Source organism: Cyprinodon tularosa, unplaced genomic scaffold (assembly GCF_016077235.1).
Source record: "Cyprinodon tularosa strain WSP-4 unplaced genomic scaffold, ASM1607723v1 ctg526, whole genome shotgun sequence".
In the NCBI taxonomy this organism is placed as follows: domain Eukaryota; kingdom Metazoa; phylum Chordata; class Actinopteri; order Cyprinodontiformes; family Cyprinodontidae; genus Cyprinodon; species Cyprinodon tularosa.
The window spans coordinates 306,815-322,575 of NW_024039259.1; positions in this window are offsets into that span (position 1 = coordinate 306,815).

Here is a 15,761-nt window from a genome sequence, read left to right on the forward strand (position 1 = left end):
GGTTTCCATAATTAGGACACTGTTAGTTTTTTAATCACCCTGGAATCTATTAGGTGAACATTTGTTTTCTGTGATTAAATCTGCATCCAAGAGCTGGAAAAGTTTGCAAATCTATGTAGCCTACTTATCTTTTAATGTAAGACACACAATTTGCAGTTAGGATATGCATCTACATTTTTCAATTCTAAAACTTTTAATTGCTTCAACATAAATAAAATAAAAAATGAGATTGCCAAATAGATGGCTTTTGTTGCAAGATAATTAATATTTTAGTTTGGAAACTATTTCTTTCATATGTATTTTTCTTTTCATTGTTATAGTGTTTTTTTTATTTGCTTGAAGATGGTAGTGGCAAAAAAGTATTCAACTACTTGTTCCAGTTAAATTGAAATTAGATTTCACTCAGTCAACACTTTATTTTGATCTTTGCAAATAGAACAGTTCATCATACAGCCCTTATTGCTTGGTAATCAGACCCGTTCTGCCTGGGCAGCGTTCGTTCCCTCTTTGTTAGAGTCAAAACAAATTACAGACACTTTGGTTTAACAGTAACATGTTATGAATAAACCTTGAGAAAGAGTCTGGCTTGTTATGGGAAGAAGGTATGTCTTGTCTAAAAACACCCACACACAGGGGAATTGTGTGGCCTTGCAGGTGAAACGGACTGAGTGAAAACTATTATAGTGAGTAAATAGCATAAACTAATATATGAGATAAGAGAAATAAAATTTTCCAACCACAAGATCTACAGCAGTTAGCTGTGAACTATTCACATAATGTTTAATCTATATTATTGTGGCAGATAAAGAGTCCAAACCAAGATTGCCATAGTGGGCTAAAACAAGGGGGATTGGCCATTGATGATGCGCTCCAAGCAATTTGCTCTTGTTTGGACTATTTATTCCAGTGTTTGACAACATAAATGAGAAATACATTACTTTCTGTTGTTTGCATTGGAACCAAGATACGTCAGACAGTGCAGTTTTCTTTTGGACAGATCGTGCGTTTAGTTCATATAAAGCTTGATTAATGAGGTCAAGAGGGTTTCTACCCTACACTCACCCCACACAATATTGTAGACCCAACACCCCAGAGATGGAGATGAACATATGTGCCACTCCCACAGCGCCACCTCCAATCACCATGGAGCTGAGGCGTACGCACAGAGCGCATACACATACCAACTCACAGGCATGCAGGTCATTCATAAAAAAGGAAAAAATGCAAAAACTTTATTTGGGTCCTACATATATTAGGGGATTTTTATTTAGTATTTTCAATTTTTTGAATTTTTTTTTAGTATTTCATCATTTTTTTTCCCAATATCAAGTCTTAACCAACCAGCATTTTTGCAATTAATAGCACATTAATAGCAGGGCGTAAGTTTAGAGTTATAATAGCGTTAAGCTTAGTGTTTGAAACAGAAATGTTGCCAAAAAATGAAACAGTCACTATTTGGTTTAAATAAATTATCTTACGTTACTGACATATTAAGGTAATTTCACTTCTGTTATGTTTCTCTCCAACTAAAAGTAAAATTTTGTCATATCAATAAAATTAAGTGAAACTTGGATATTTTAGAAACAATATTTAATCATCTTTTTTAACCATGTTTTTAGTTGTTTGTCATTTTACTTTCTATAAGCTTATGAGAGCAAAATTCAAATGACATGCTTAAATACCTCCATGGGGCAAATGGGATCGAAAATGAAGACTTATATGCAATGAATATATGTTAACATGTTCACGACATGTTGCTCGTTCTGCATTCGACGGCGTGACCGTTCCGCTGTGTTTGTTTCCTCTCTGGTTGTTAGGTTACCTTTCCAGACAGTGTTACTCTATACAGGGAATGTTAAGTGATGATCTGCAGCTCCCTAGAATATAACTGTCTGCATTCTTGGCTCTGAGATACCAGGATTGCTCAAATATGAATGGCCCTTTGTTTGGAACCGAGAACAGTTACTAGAGTTACTACTTATTGCTCATACCCAATGATGATTATTTTGTTGAATTGAAAAGGCAATATTTAAGGAGGTAAAAATATACTTTTTGCTTGAGACAGGATGCCCTGTCTGACTTAGAAGCTTGATCGATATTCCCAAACCAACCCAGACATGTGGAATATTGTCTGGTGAGAAAAACATTGCCCTCGTATCCGATATACAAAATATATTCCTGCTGCATTAATCTGTGCCTGCCTGCACAGACAAGTTATTCCCCTAGAAATATATTACTACTATCATTTCTGACATTTAATATATGCTCTCCTGCACACATAGTCTCTTTCTCCATCCTCTGCCATTGGACTATTGCCTGGTAAATGGTCATAATGACAGCAGAAACCTTTGTATGACTTTGTACCTGACTTCAACACACGTTAAATACACTGCCCTTTCAATCAATTTCAGGTTTGATAAATAGCTTTGTGGCTGGTATTTACATTTTGCCAAGTTATGTTACTAAAAGAGGAAATGAATGTTCAAAAAAAGTAAACATGCAAAATGGTTCAGAAACTCTGTTCCACACATTTTACACAATCAGTATTTATTGCACTTGTTTTAAAGATCTGCTTTGTAAATGCTTACAAAGATGCACATCTTTGTAGACATTCAAAGCTTTTAAAGAAAAGGCTCTTTATGTAGAAGAATGCCAACACTGCTCAACACCTTGAAAATACTAATGATGCATGGTTGTGAAAGCATCCTACTTAGGGTAAACTGTTTTTTTATGGTAGCAACATGGTTTTACAGCCTTGAAGCTTCAATGGAATTCCAAATTAAAAGTTACCACTTGATCACAATAGTGTTTTAGAAAGGCCTTGCCATTCTGTAGGAAACAAGGGTACTGCTCTAGACTGGCAAACCGATTTCAGTTTGTTCAAGTTAATGTTAAAGATAAATTAGTCCCAATCTCAATTTTCTCCCATTTAAGCGAGACAGACAATAATTACTTAAAAAGGATTTATTGAATACAATGCGGATGGCAGAGAAAAACACTGATGAAGGATGATTATCCATGCGAGTCACTTACCTGGTTTGACAGTTCAGTCCACCTCCATAGAACGCGGTAGGATCCAGACGGAGGCCCGCCAATTAGATGCAGTGGGCACCGCCCAGAGTGAACCAGATGCTGCAGCCCTGGAGGGCAAGCAGGAGTCTGAGCCAGAGCAGGGAAACTGATCAGAACAGGAAGGCTAAGAGGTCAAGGAGTCCGAAGCCCAGATAGGGATGCCGATAAGAACAGGAACAGGCTGGTTCAGGGTTCCAGGAGCACTATGGTACACTAAAACCTATGTTCTCTTTGTGTTTTCTTTTATTGTGGCTTCATCTAGCCTAGTCGTGTTTGGCTGTCACCATCCTTGAGGTGAATGTCAGTAGGGCTGCTGCTATCAACTATTCCAATAGTGGATGATAGAATAATGCATGCTTTTCAGTGCTTTGCCCTGATTCTCTTTAAAACATAGCTCTGCACTAAGCTTTTACTGTGACTAACTGTATATCTGCTCTTTTATTCATTTTCACGTTAACCTGTTAAAGCTCATTTGCTTAACTTGTTCTTTCCCAGGTAAAGCCACCCGTTGAGCTAGTTTACTGTAACCTTTTCTGATGTACAAGGTTTTGATGGATTAATGCCTCTATGCTCCTTTGTATGTCTGCTTCTGTTCCCCTGCACCCATTATTTGGCAACGGCTGAAGGCTCAGTGTAAAGAGATTGCTGACACAATGCAAGTGAATGTTTACACTCCAAACATGAGTTCTGCAAAGTCAATGACTTGATGCAATTAGCTGGTTTCCTTAGATAAAAAAACATTTTACCAATCTAACTAAGATCTGATGGGACTGTCTCTGTAAAGTACCTTGAGATGTCATGTGTGTGAATTGGTGCTGTATACATACACTGAATTGAATATGTAACATATGACAGTTATTAAAACTTTTTGTTTTGTTTTGTTACTTGTTTTTACAAAATATCATCCTTTAGCAGTGAGGAAAATTATAACTACCTATGCCCACACAACCATTTTAGTTAAACGTAGTGGAATTTTCCACATCTGTTAATATCACTGATCTTATGTCATAGTTTTCCAAATAAGGAGTGTTTTTCATATTCCAGAACAAGACTGTGAATGCATCATGAGTGAAGGTTGAAAAATGTCTCACAGAAAAAGCATAACTGATAATAAATAAAGATTCCTGCAATATTATTAGTAAGATAAAAACACATGCACTGTCAGTAAACTGGGTCCTCTATGACCTCCATAAGGAGTTGTCTTAAAATAAACACCCAGATTGTGTTTGTCTGTATGTTTTGGCTCAGAAACAACGGGATGTCATGGCTGTGGGGGTGGCCTGACACCCTAACAGCTTCTGTTTCATATCTGCTTAAAGAGATTTAACATTTCACTAAGCAGTCTGCAGTCAGACTGAACATTATCAGTATTATATTCAAGTACTGTAGGCTACTCAGTGTTTCCCAGCCAACATCACTGTCTAATTTCAACCAGTTATGATGACATACAATTTGATCCCTGGGGAAATTGTCAGTTTGGAGATCCAAATTTATTCTCCAACAATATTTTTTTTGCAACATTCCTTCGTTTTTGTATCCAGAAATTAAACAAATCCAATGTATGCAGTTCAGCAATGGTACAACAGTTGAGTTCTCTTAATAGTTCACTATTTAGGCTTATAATTTAGAAACATGAGCATGGAAATGATAGATTGCACTGTTATAATTTATTTTTTTTGTCCTGTGAATGTGTGAAACAGCAAAAAGGCAAAATGGCCGCCATCCTTAAAGGATATTAAGGGTTATTTTTACGACTCGCTCCGTTTGGGCGACAACTAATGGGAGACCATGCCACAAGTAAACATAATCTAACATTTAAAAATGTCAATCAATCAATTTTACTTACTTTATCTCAATAATGTTTTTTTGTGGAGTCCATCGGTTCCTTGGCACTTATGCCTGATGTAAATACCTTTGACCTCTTTTATGAGCTCAGCCTTTTATTTTTTTGGGTTCCAAATAGTGTTGAATGATTGAAATTAACAGACAAATTAACTTTCTTAAAATAATTAATATCTTTATCTTAAGTTTATTTTTATTATTATTAGGCCCAAGCAGCGAAGCACTGCAAGAGCCTATTGTATTTCGAAAGTTTCTTCTTATTATTATTCTTTTGGCACTTTGAAAGCATTTTACGGGGACTTAGCATATTCAAAAACTCACAAAACTTGGCGGTAAATTGTCCTCCGCGTGAAATTGCATGTCTCCAAAATGGTCGCCCCGAAATGAGTCCACAGCGCCCCCTAACGTGAGTTGAGGTAACCGTAAGTCACAGAGATTTGAAATTTGGCACACAAGTAGATCTCCTCAAATCATGAAAAAAAAGTATCTTGGAGGTATGCCCTAAAACCCACAGAAAGTCGGCCATTTTGGGTCAAAGTGCGATTTTTGGGCATTTTTTGATTCGTTTTCTTGTTAAGCAAGTGATTGGAAATAGTGATACCAGGGCATATAGCGTGATTAAGCTTGAGTTGTGTCAGAAAACTTTGTAAAGAAATGTTTATGATTCTATCATTATGTCGCAGATACAAATTCCTTAGAAGCTCAAATCCATTTCCACTTATCTGAGAGATAATTCAGTTAGTAAATCATGGTAACTTGAAGAAAAATTTTTTTTTTACATTTTTTTTGTCTTCAATGATTTATTTAAAGAGGTCAGTTTATATTAATAAAAAGAACACTGCTGATCTAAATCCGCCAGATTTAGCCCAAGGCTAAATTCCATCTACAGTCCCATGGGGTAAAAACTTAAAACACAGAACCAGCAGTACAGTACAGTTCAAGTAAGACAGATAGTGGGAAACGTTTCCTTTTACAGACATGACAAAAAGACAAAATTCCCTTTTGAATCAATAAAGTGCTAAGATCCAATAAACACAAACAAGCCTTTTCCTGATCCCTCACACACACACACAGACCTGCTCATGGTAGAATAGCTTAGTAAGCTATATAAAACTAAAAAGGATGCAATCTTAATTTTTTGCTGTATTCATCCAAAGACAGAAGAGTTAAATATGAAAGTCTTAACCTGATTTACAGTATACATATTGCTGAAAACCACCTTTGAAATGAGCTATGGATAACTAGTAAATCTTACAGGACAGTGTTTACTGAATAAACTTCCAGCTCCCTGTTAATAAAAACACAGAACATAATAATGACAACCAAGCAGTTGCCAAGAAACCATGAGCATTGATCACAAAAGCAACGGTACACTGAGGATACAGTGGTCCCGCCACACTGGATGCTCTCCATAAAACTGAGCAAGTGTGGGAGAAACTGCCTAGACTGAGCTAAAGCAGAGGAGTGTTTGACAGATTTATGCCTCACAGCCCTCTGATCAAACCAGACAGTGTTAATCTCAAAATTTATCAATATATTTGGTGAGCAAGTACAGTGCAAAGAGCAGTTTAACTTAGTTAAGTTTCCATAAACAAATCCTTTAAAGATTAAATATATTAGCTGCAAACATTGCACAAACTTTTTTTAAACCTATTTTGTAAATGGAAAAGGAACCCCCAGTAGCAGATTTTTTTCCACTTGGAAGGCTCTTATATTCCCCAGCAGAAATAGGAATTAATAAAGAAATCACATAAATACACCCACACCCACACACAGGGACAGAGAAAAATACGAAATGCCTTTTCTTTTTGAATATATCTATTTCCCGTAATTTAAAATAAGAAAAACTGCTTTATTTCAAGTACTTAACATCTTAATTTAAGGGTATTCCATTGTCAGACTCTCTTATTTACCTGCTCAAATTAAGGGCAAATACAGCTATGCTAAGAAGTTCTTACAATTTAGGTAAGTTTATTTATTATAGGCACAAGATGTTAGGAAGAAGACAAACTACAATTGTTTTCAAAGTAGTAAAAATATATATTTTATGCATGACAAACAATTAATATTGTGTAAAACAAGAATCATTAAAAAATGTTTGTTTCCAAGTAGTATTTTACACATACAGTGAATTGCACAAGTTGGAATGCAATGCCCATAGCAATCAAGGAAAGCGCCATCTTTGTTTGATTTAAGAAACAGCTTAAGCCATGGCTACTTGGTAGGCAGATTTGTAATCACTACCAAGTATGTTCGAAACCTTAAAGTGAAGAATGTGGTAAAAAGCACTTAGCGGTATCTAACTCATGTAATTCAATGCAGCTTAGTATCAAAGCCCTTTAGCATTATCTACCTCAATATCAAAAGCACCTTAAAACATTAGCCTACCTCAAGTATGCAGTCCTGTTCACTGAGTGTTATGTCATCTGTGGGTATTGCATTGTATGTTTTCTAAACTGTCTATTGTTTTAATGATTTTCCTGTGTCTTTTGTCCTTGTAACATTTAAGTTTCATCTGTAGCCTTTATTTCTTGTTACATTTCTTGTACCTGCTGACCCTATCCTAGGAGTCTATGGATGGAAAGTAGCCGTGAGCTTAATCCAAGTGTATTTACAGCTCCTGCTGTTCATTAATACATGCTGTCCCTTTCAAATAAATATATAAATAACGATAAATATAATTTGTTTTGGTAACAAGCGGCCTCACATAGACAAACATACAGTTTTCATTAATATATTTGGAAATATAAAATGAGCAATAAACAAATATATGTTTTATGGAGATATAAGGCTGCACGCTGGTGCAGTTTGTCGCAGTGTTGCCTTGCTTCTCTACATTGTCCTTGATAGTGTGAGTTAATATGGCTGTGTCTCTGTGTCACCATGCAACCGACTGGTGACCTGTCCAGAGTGTACCCTGCCTTTTGCCCACAGGCTGACGAAGATAGGCACCAGTCTCACCACAACACTGATGGAATAAGATGGATGGATGGATGGATGGATGGATGGAAATATTAAGAGAACTGAGAAAAATAGTATGTTTTGCAGAGAAAGAGCATTGTGGCAGAAATTAAAAACACCCAACAGCAAGGATATTAAATGAAACAGTATTTACATGTGCTGACACCTTCATATTATTTGGCAGGTAAGAGTGTCAGTGGGGGACCTGGGCATTGTTAATAACCTGCAGGAAGAGTGAAGCAGTTTTTTTTATTTCCTATCAGAGAGCAGACAAACTGATTGCCTCTGAGTCCTGGAGGTGTACAGTTCCTGAAATGGAGGAAGATTACAATAACCCTCTCTGCAGAGTAACCAATATGCTGCAGCCTCCCCTTGTCCCTGGTGGTAACAGAACACCAGATGGTGATGGAGGAGGTGAGGATAGACTCAGTGATGGAGGAACACAGGATGGACTCAGTATCCTTATCAATGCGTTTTTGCACCATGTTTTTTTCTCCCACACATTCACATTTGATCACTGCCTCACTTAATAGAATGAAAATGTTTCTAAGTGTAAGTCTAAGTTGGAGGAGAGGATGAACTCAGTGATGGAGAATGAGAGGATGGACTCAGTGATGGAGAAGGAGAGGATGACTCAGTGAGGAAGAGAGGATTATCCATTATCAATTATACCATTATCCTATAAAGCTAAAGCAAATGGCTCAATTATTTGATTTGTGTTGCCTCTTTTAAATTTCTATTGTTTGTGAAGAACACTCGAGTAATGGAACCAGCAAGGGAGAGGAGAGTATAGAAGCTTACCCCAACCTGTTTACACTTCCTGTTAGTTTTTTGACCAGCTCTGCATTTCTAAGTGTATTTTCTTTTTTCTCTCCCTTTTTTAAGGGTATTTTCTAAGGCAGGAAACATCTTCTTAGAAACAGAGAAACCACCAAAGGCCTTGCACAATGTTTAAATAAAGACAACTATAAAATAGAGTCCCTGGTAACAAAAGCACAGTCACATAGTAACACATGGACATTAATATTATAAGCCTCTCCTCTATATGCTTCATCATTCCTCATTGATCCAGCCATTGTATGATTAGGACATATTAAGGTCCTATTAATATATACTCAGAATGTATTTATTCAGTTTAGCTGCACACATAAAAATAACACTTGTCATCCACTGCCTGTTTTACATCTATTGTCCACTTGATGGCACTGTAGAGCAACTGAACTTTCCTAAGGTTCAATGAGTTGGGCAACTTGATGAAAGGCTTCAGTTCTTTATGCTTTATGAACTAGAAGCCGTTTCTTGTCATCACTTTGAAAAACTAGTAATCATTTTCATTTCACATTTTTGAATAACTTGCAGCAATCATAGCAGAAACAAGCACATCAGTTTGAAAGCCACACAGCTACTACTGCATTAACCAGGATTCAAACACTTGTTTTAGAACAAAGATGCAGCTTGTTCAGATGTACCAACAGCCCAGTTCATCAACTGACTGGTTTCTCCTTAAGAAAAGCCTTTAAGTCCTAAATGAGAACAAGCCTTTATTATAGGTGTTCATACATTGACATGTTTGTGCAGGGTTGCTGGAAGTCATTTTTAACAGGTACTGTGAAATTATAATTTTTTTCTGTACAAAAGACATATGAGCCAATAGGCCTATTTAAAATACAATAAAAAGAAATATATAAATAGATTGATATCTTCTATTTTATTGTCATATACACTTCTGTGGACGCAACCAGGGTCTGTAACACATGGACATCATCAGTTCTCAGGTGAATATATGTGCTATTACTTAAACTTCACAATAACACTATAACAACATAGATTTGGTCAGATTAGGCCTCAAAATAATTAAATCAAAATCCAAATACATGAAATATTAAAATAAAAAAGGCAAAATATTTTGCACATATCAATAAATTGTCCAAAGCGTTTTTAATACATAAAAAAAAGATCTCCTGGTCGCCACTAGGGGGTGCTGCAGCACCCCAACTTCCCCCAGACATGTGTTTGTGTCTGTTTTGCCTGCAACCAAATTCAGGGGTTACAGCAGTGAGTTCATATGACCATTTTCATTTATTCTGTCACAGTTTGGTTGGAGGTTTTTGTGAGGAGCTGAATGCAGAGGCTGTGGCAGAGGTGAGTTCTTGGAAGATTTAATCAATGATCACAGGCAGCAAAAACTGGAATCCAAAAATCCAACTTGAAAATGTTAATCAAACAGGAAACCAAAAATCCAACATAAAAATGAAACACAAACCAGAACCATGGGGACATCAGGGGAAAACAATCATGAGGAGCCAGGGTAAGACGAAGTAAGATGAGGAACCAGCACTGAGGGACTGCAGAGGGAGCGTATTTATGGCTGACTGAACAAAGGCAGGACTAACAAGCTGATAAGGAGCAGGTGTGAGTAGAGCTGACGAGGAAGCAAAGGGAAAAGAAAACACAAGGGGGCAACAGAGGACAAGCAAAGAAAAACCTAAGAAACTTAAATAAATCCAGAACACACCAATAAAGTTAGAAAACAAACAAACAAACAAAAAAAAACTGGATAAACTTGAAACTGAAAACTTACAGAAAACCAACAGAACCAAGATTTTTACACATTCTCATTCATGACGATTTTCCTAATGGATTTAAACCCAGGTTCCCTGCATTGCAGGAAATGACTTTAACCTTTTCATACTCATATGGTGGTACTTTTTTGAATTACAAATATGCAATTTAACTTTGCCAATCCAAAGATTTTGACTTGACTCTATTGCCTCTGAATCAAGCAGCCGAGGCCTCTCCTTTTGCCTGCTGCCAGATGCCGTCTGCACTGGTCCCTCATGGTTTCCCCTGCAGGTGGTGGGCCAATGGGGTTTGGCCTTGCATTACTCCTGGTTCCCAGACGGGTCCCATGAGGAAGAAACTGACCACCAAGCACTAACTGATGAAATCCAACCCCAGGCGAAGCTCAAGGGTGGGTCCAGGCTCAACGGTACCGGGCAACGCCACGTGCCTCGTTTTCAACATCCAGACCTCGGAGCTCTGGAAAGAAAGAAAAAGTGTTTTAACAAGTCAGTAAGACGATTTTATACAATCAACCATGTTTCCCCCACAAGTTTCAATGTTTCCCCCTAATGTCAAGTTTTAATAACACGGTTGCATGCTCGTTTATGCATGAGGTCTCTGATGTATTGATATTGTTTCATTTCTTTAAACTTGTTCTTAATTTTTTTTTTCTTAAAAACAGATTTTATCGGTCTTCAATAGTTTTATTAATATTTACTGTTCCTGGATTTCCCTTTGAATAAAGCATAGTTTTGTTCTCAGCTTTTCTTTTAAGACTGGTCTGCAATGCCTTTGATTTTAAGAAGATCATCCGCCACCATCTGTCTGTCTGTCTGTCTGTCTGTCTGTCTGTCTGTCTGTCCCAGCATGAGAGGATGCAGGTAAAGAAGTTAGGCGGAGATGAAAGTACATTGGATCTTTTATTTTGACACATTTTTCTCCAGTGATGATGCAGTGACTACGTTATCAGTCTGAAGAGCAAGTTTCCATTCTATTGAGGGCGTAATCATGACCGCAAACAGGAAAAACTTTAACACTGAAATATCAACGAAGACAGAATATGAGGGAAGTAAATTACTCATTGTTTAAAGAGGCAATAAAAAGGTCTAAAACCAAATTAACACAAAGCATCATGTTTAAAGAATCTTTTAAATTTAAATTGGAATCTTATTCCGAATTTCATTGTATGAATTTAAACATTAAACAATACCTACATATACAAATGCTTTTAATATGAGGCAAAGTGATAAGAATAACATAAAAGGGTCAAGCCTGTGATTCTGTGAATTGTTTGCTCTGTAGTCAGCGCATCTCAGAAATATTAAGTTTCGATGAAAAGTTATTTCCCTTCCTGTTTATTAATAGCAGTTGTGAAAGGCCTTTTCACAGCACAGGAAATGACTTGTTTTTCCTTTGAAGGTTCTCTTTCTTCATTGAATGATACAAGTAGATAGTAAGAGATAAGAAAAAAGGCAATGAAGTCACTTTGAGGAAGTCTTAACTCATAAACTTAAAAATAAAAAAATGTATAATTGACCTGATAAAAATAAACAGACCTATTTGTGAACATGTTAGAAGAAGACAGAGGAAAACAGGTAGTGTGGGTGCATTCAAATGCATAGCAATAGATACTTTATTATCAGCTCTAAGGTGGCAAAATTACCTTTAATACCTTCTATCTGGATCTTAACCAATTTAAAAAGCAAAAATTCTGAGTCTGTTTGGGTTTGGGTGGTTTTCCCAAGAGGATAAGAGTAATTCAGAGAAGCTGTGTTAATGCCAACTGTTCTCTGATCATTGAGAAGATCACAATGGAGGAATTTAGTTGATACACCTGCAGTCGACACATAACTAATCCTAACAGACCAAATATTATTATTTTCTGTCCGTTATTACCAGTTAATATAAACCTTATGACCATAACTCTTAATAGATTAAACACATCTTATCCAAATTGCACAAGCATATCCAGTGCTGTCTTTCAAGTTCCACAAGCACTCTTCCTGTCTGTCTACTAGAGGTTATGTCATTTAACTAAAGCAGTGGTTCCCAAAATTTTCATGCCAACAGTTACCTCCCAAAACCAGGACTTTAAGAGGGAGATAGCCCCCTTATTCTGAGATGGAGCAGAGCATATACTATAAAGTAAAAAAAAAAGAATCCACTGGACTTTTTTTTCCAAGTTTAAAGACGTTTCACTTCCCATCCTGGAGGATTTTTCAATTCAAAACGTCAGGAATAGCGTTGAGTTTGAGGTTTATACAGTAGTTCATCAAAACCTTGTTTTTGTTTTGAAGACATGCAAATTGAAAGAGAGAAAGGGGTCCACCCATTTGGAATGAGGGTCGTTTGGCCCATACCTGTCTATGTTTCTAAAATGGGGGTCATTAAAGGGAATTGTTGGCCTGGCTGAATAGTTGAGGTCTTATGTTCCCCCGTAAAGAGGTTGGGTTTGCGATGAAAGCGGGAAGGAATGAACTAAATAGCTGCATTGTAGGTTTTTGACAGCTGAAATCTGAGGCCACCCCTTCTGTTTAAAGCTGTTTTTTCTTTCTTAACACAGATGGCTTCCTTCAAGGCCCCTCTCGAACCACCTTTTTTCTTTGTCCAAAATGTGAACGTTCTGGCCCTCGAAAGAATGTCCATTGTCCATAAGGTGTAGATGTACCTCAGAGTCTTGTCCCGAGGAGGTCGCCCTTCTGTGTAGAGTATGTGGAGAGGTTGTTTGGTTTCTCCAATATACTCTGCAGTTGGGTGCTCAGCATACATTCTGAGTACCCAGCGGAGGCAAAGGCTGTGCATTTGTTAACAGAGCAGTTACACAAGGCCCTGAGCACATCTGGAACAAACTCTAAAAATCTGTCCAAAAGTGAGCCCTAACCTTTATATAGAGCACTAAATAGAGATTAGGCCACATTCCCCGCTCTTTATAGTGATTTAGAGGTTAGGGTGAATATTTGGACACAGCCTAAATGGCCTTTGTGAACTACCAAGAGAAAGTGACACACCATTATTAGAAAGGAAAATCAAATTTACAAGCAACAAGAAACCTTAAATACTAAGTTAAGAAGAATACAAGGCTAAATTTTAATACATTTCTTGACAGTTTTTTTTTTTACAGTTCATAGCTCTCTTATCTTAGGCATCAGAAGCTTTGCAAGTGGCCTTACAATGGGATCTGGTTGTTATGTTGTTATAATATATATAATTCTTAAATAAGACTGTAAAATGGGAAGAATTTTAAATAATAAAATCAGTTGCTCTAGAAGTGTGTAATTTTACCAGATGTTTTATGCCGGGACGCCATGTTCTGTCTTTCAATGGCTGCTGCAGGGGCAAACTTGAATATGTGCACATAGTTTATGTATCTTTCTTTTTGAATAAAAATACAACAAAAAGTAACTCCTAGAAGAATAAGCATGGCCACAAAGTAAAACAATCACATTAACATCACAACCTTATTCTCCTTTTGTTCTTCCGCTTTTAGGATTCTCGTCAGTTCTAGTTGTCTTCCTCTTTATCTGGGACTGGGTTGCGGGGGCAGCAGTCTCAGCAGAGACTCACAGACTTCCCTCTTTACAGACACTTCCTCCAGCTCTGCTGGGGGAGGCTGAGCCGCTCCCAGACCGGCCAAGAGACATAGTCCCTCCAGCGTTTCCTAGGTCGTAATCTGGGTCTCCTCCCGTTGGTATGTGCCTGGAACACCCCCTGAGGGAGTATCCAGGGGGCACCTGGAAAAAGTGTCTGAGCCACCTCAGTTGACACCTTTCTATGCTCTACCCTGAGCATTTCCCAAGTGACTGAGCTGCCACCCTGCAGAGAAACCACTACCTTAAAGTGGTGGAAGTTTTTCAGTTCCAGGATGATCCCAGAGGCTATGTTTTCATTGGGGCTAAATGCCCCTGGTAGGGTCTCTCCAAAACAGGCTCTGAGTGACGGCCAGACAATAAGCCATTCAAAAAGCCCTTAAGCTGGACGTACACTGTGCGTTTTTTGGGCGATTTTCCAGTCGTGCAAGAATCTTTCAATCAGGCCAACTTTCAACCTGTTTGTGCGTCGTGAGTAGTGTAGTGTACAGGGGGTTACGAGGAGCGATCAGCCTCTCATGACCACCTCCCTATCAGGACTCGTGAGGTTGGGAGAAAATCAAACATGTTTGATTTCTTTCCGACCGTCGTGGGCAAATCGCTGAGTGCGCATGCGCAAACAGGGATTCTTCTGGAAACACAGCAGCATGGCAGGGATGCAATGAGTGAAATGGAGTTCTGTCTGTAAAATTGACAGACCAGAGTAGCCACGTTTACTCAGCCATGTCTTTTTTCAAAATAAGTCATCGCCTTTTCTTTTTAGGGCTTTCAGCACTAAAGTGCACAAATTGCCAAGGTAGCGCGCTTCACTATATGGAGCTTCATATTCCACTTATATTTGTTTGGCTTCCACATAGACGGGTCAGAGCAGCTCCATCTCACTGCGAAACTGAGTCCGACATGGTGTTTAGTTGTTCAGTGTGAGCAGGTAGATTGCATGAGAGCGTCGGGCCGAACATAAATCGTGAGCTGTGAACTCACACTGTGAGACTGTCCGACTACTTGTCAAGATGTTTAATCTTCTCTTTTTCACTTTATATATCAAACAATTAAAACAAGGAGGATTTTCTAAAGCAATTTTAAGACAACTAATTTAGCCCATCTTTTTAAAATCAGGAAAACTGATGGCCAGTTTACCACATAGTGTTAAAATTAGGCAGTATTTAAGTGTAGGCTGATATATTAAATAGTCAGATAGAATCATCCGGTAATCTTGTCACTAAATATGTTTTTCTCTTAAACTGAAATAAAATGACATATAACCTAGAAATAAAACAAACAGATTCAAATTTAGACCAGAGCAATTTAGAACGCTGCATCATACAGACTAAATTAGCTGCTGTTTATGGTGAAACTTCCTCCTAAATGCACCTAAGAAGCTTACAGACTGAAATAGAACAACAGTGAAACCCTCAGAGCAGAAAATCCACATACATGTGGAGAATAGGCCAACTTTTATACATATGTTATGTCATCTTTCCTTGTTGGAACTTGGAAATAATGTAGAATAAGGATAATTACTTTGAATTGTTGTTCATTAGCCCCGGGCCTGTTATGCTAAGGGAAGCATAACAGGCCGTTGCTGCTAAGGTAACAAGAAAACAAAATGACTAATATTAGTATTTCCTCCAGTCGACGTGTGAATCTATCGAGACCATACATGGATTGTAAAGAAGATATGGAACTAAAATGAGTCATGTTTGTTTGCAAAATGATTTCATATTTGAGTCGGAAAAC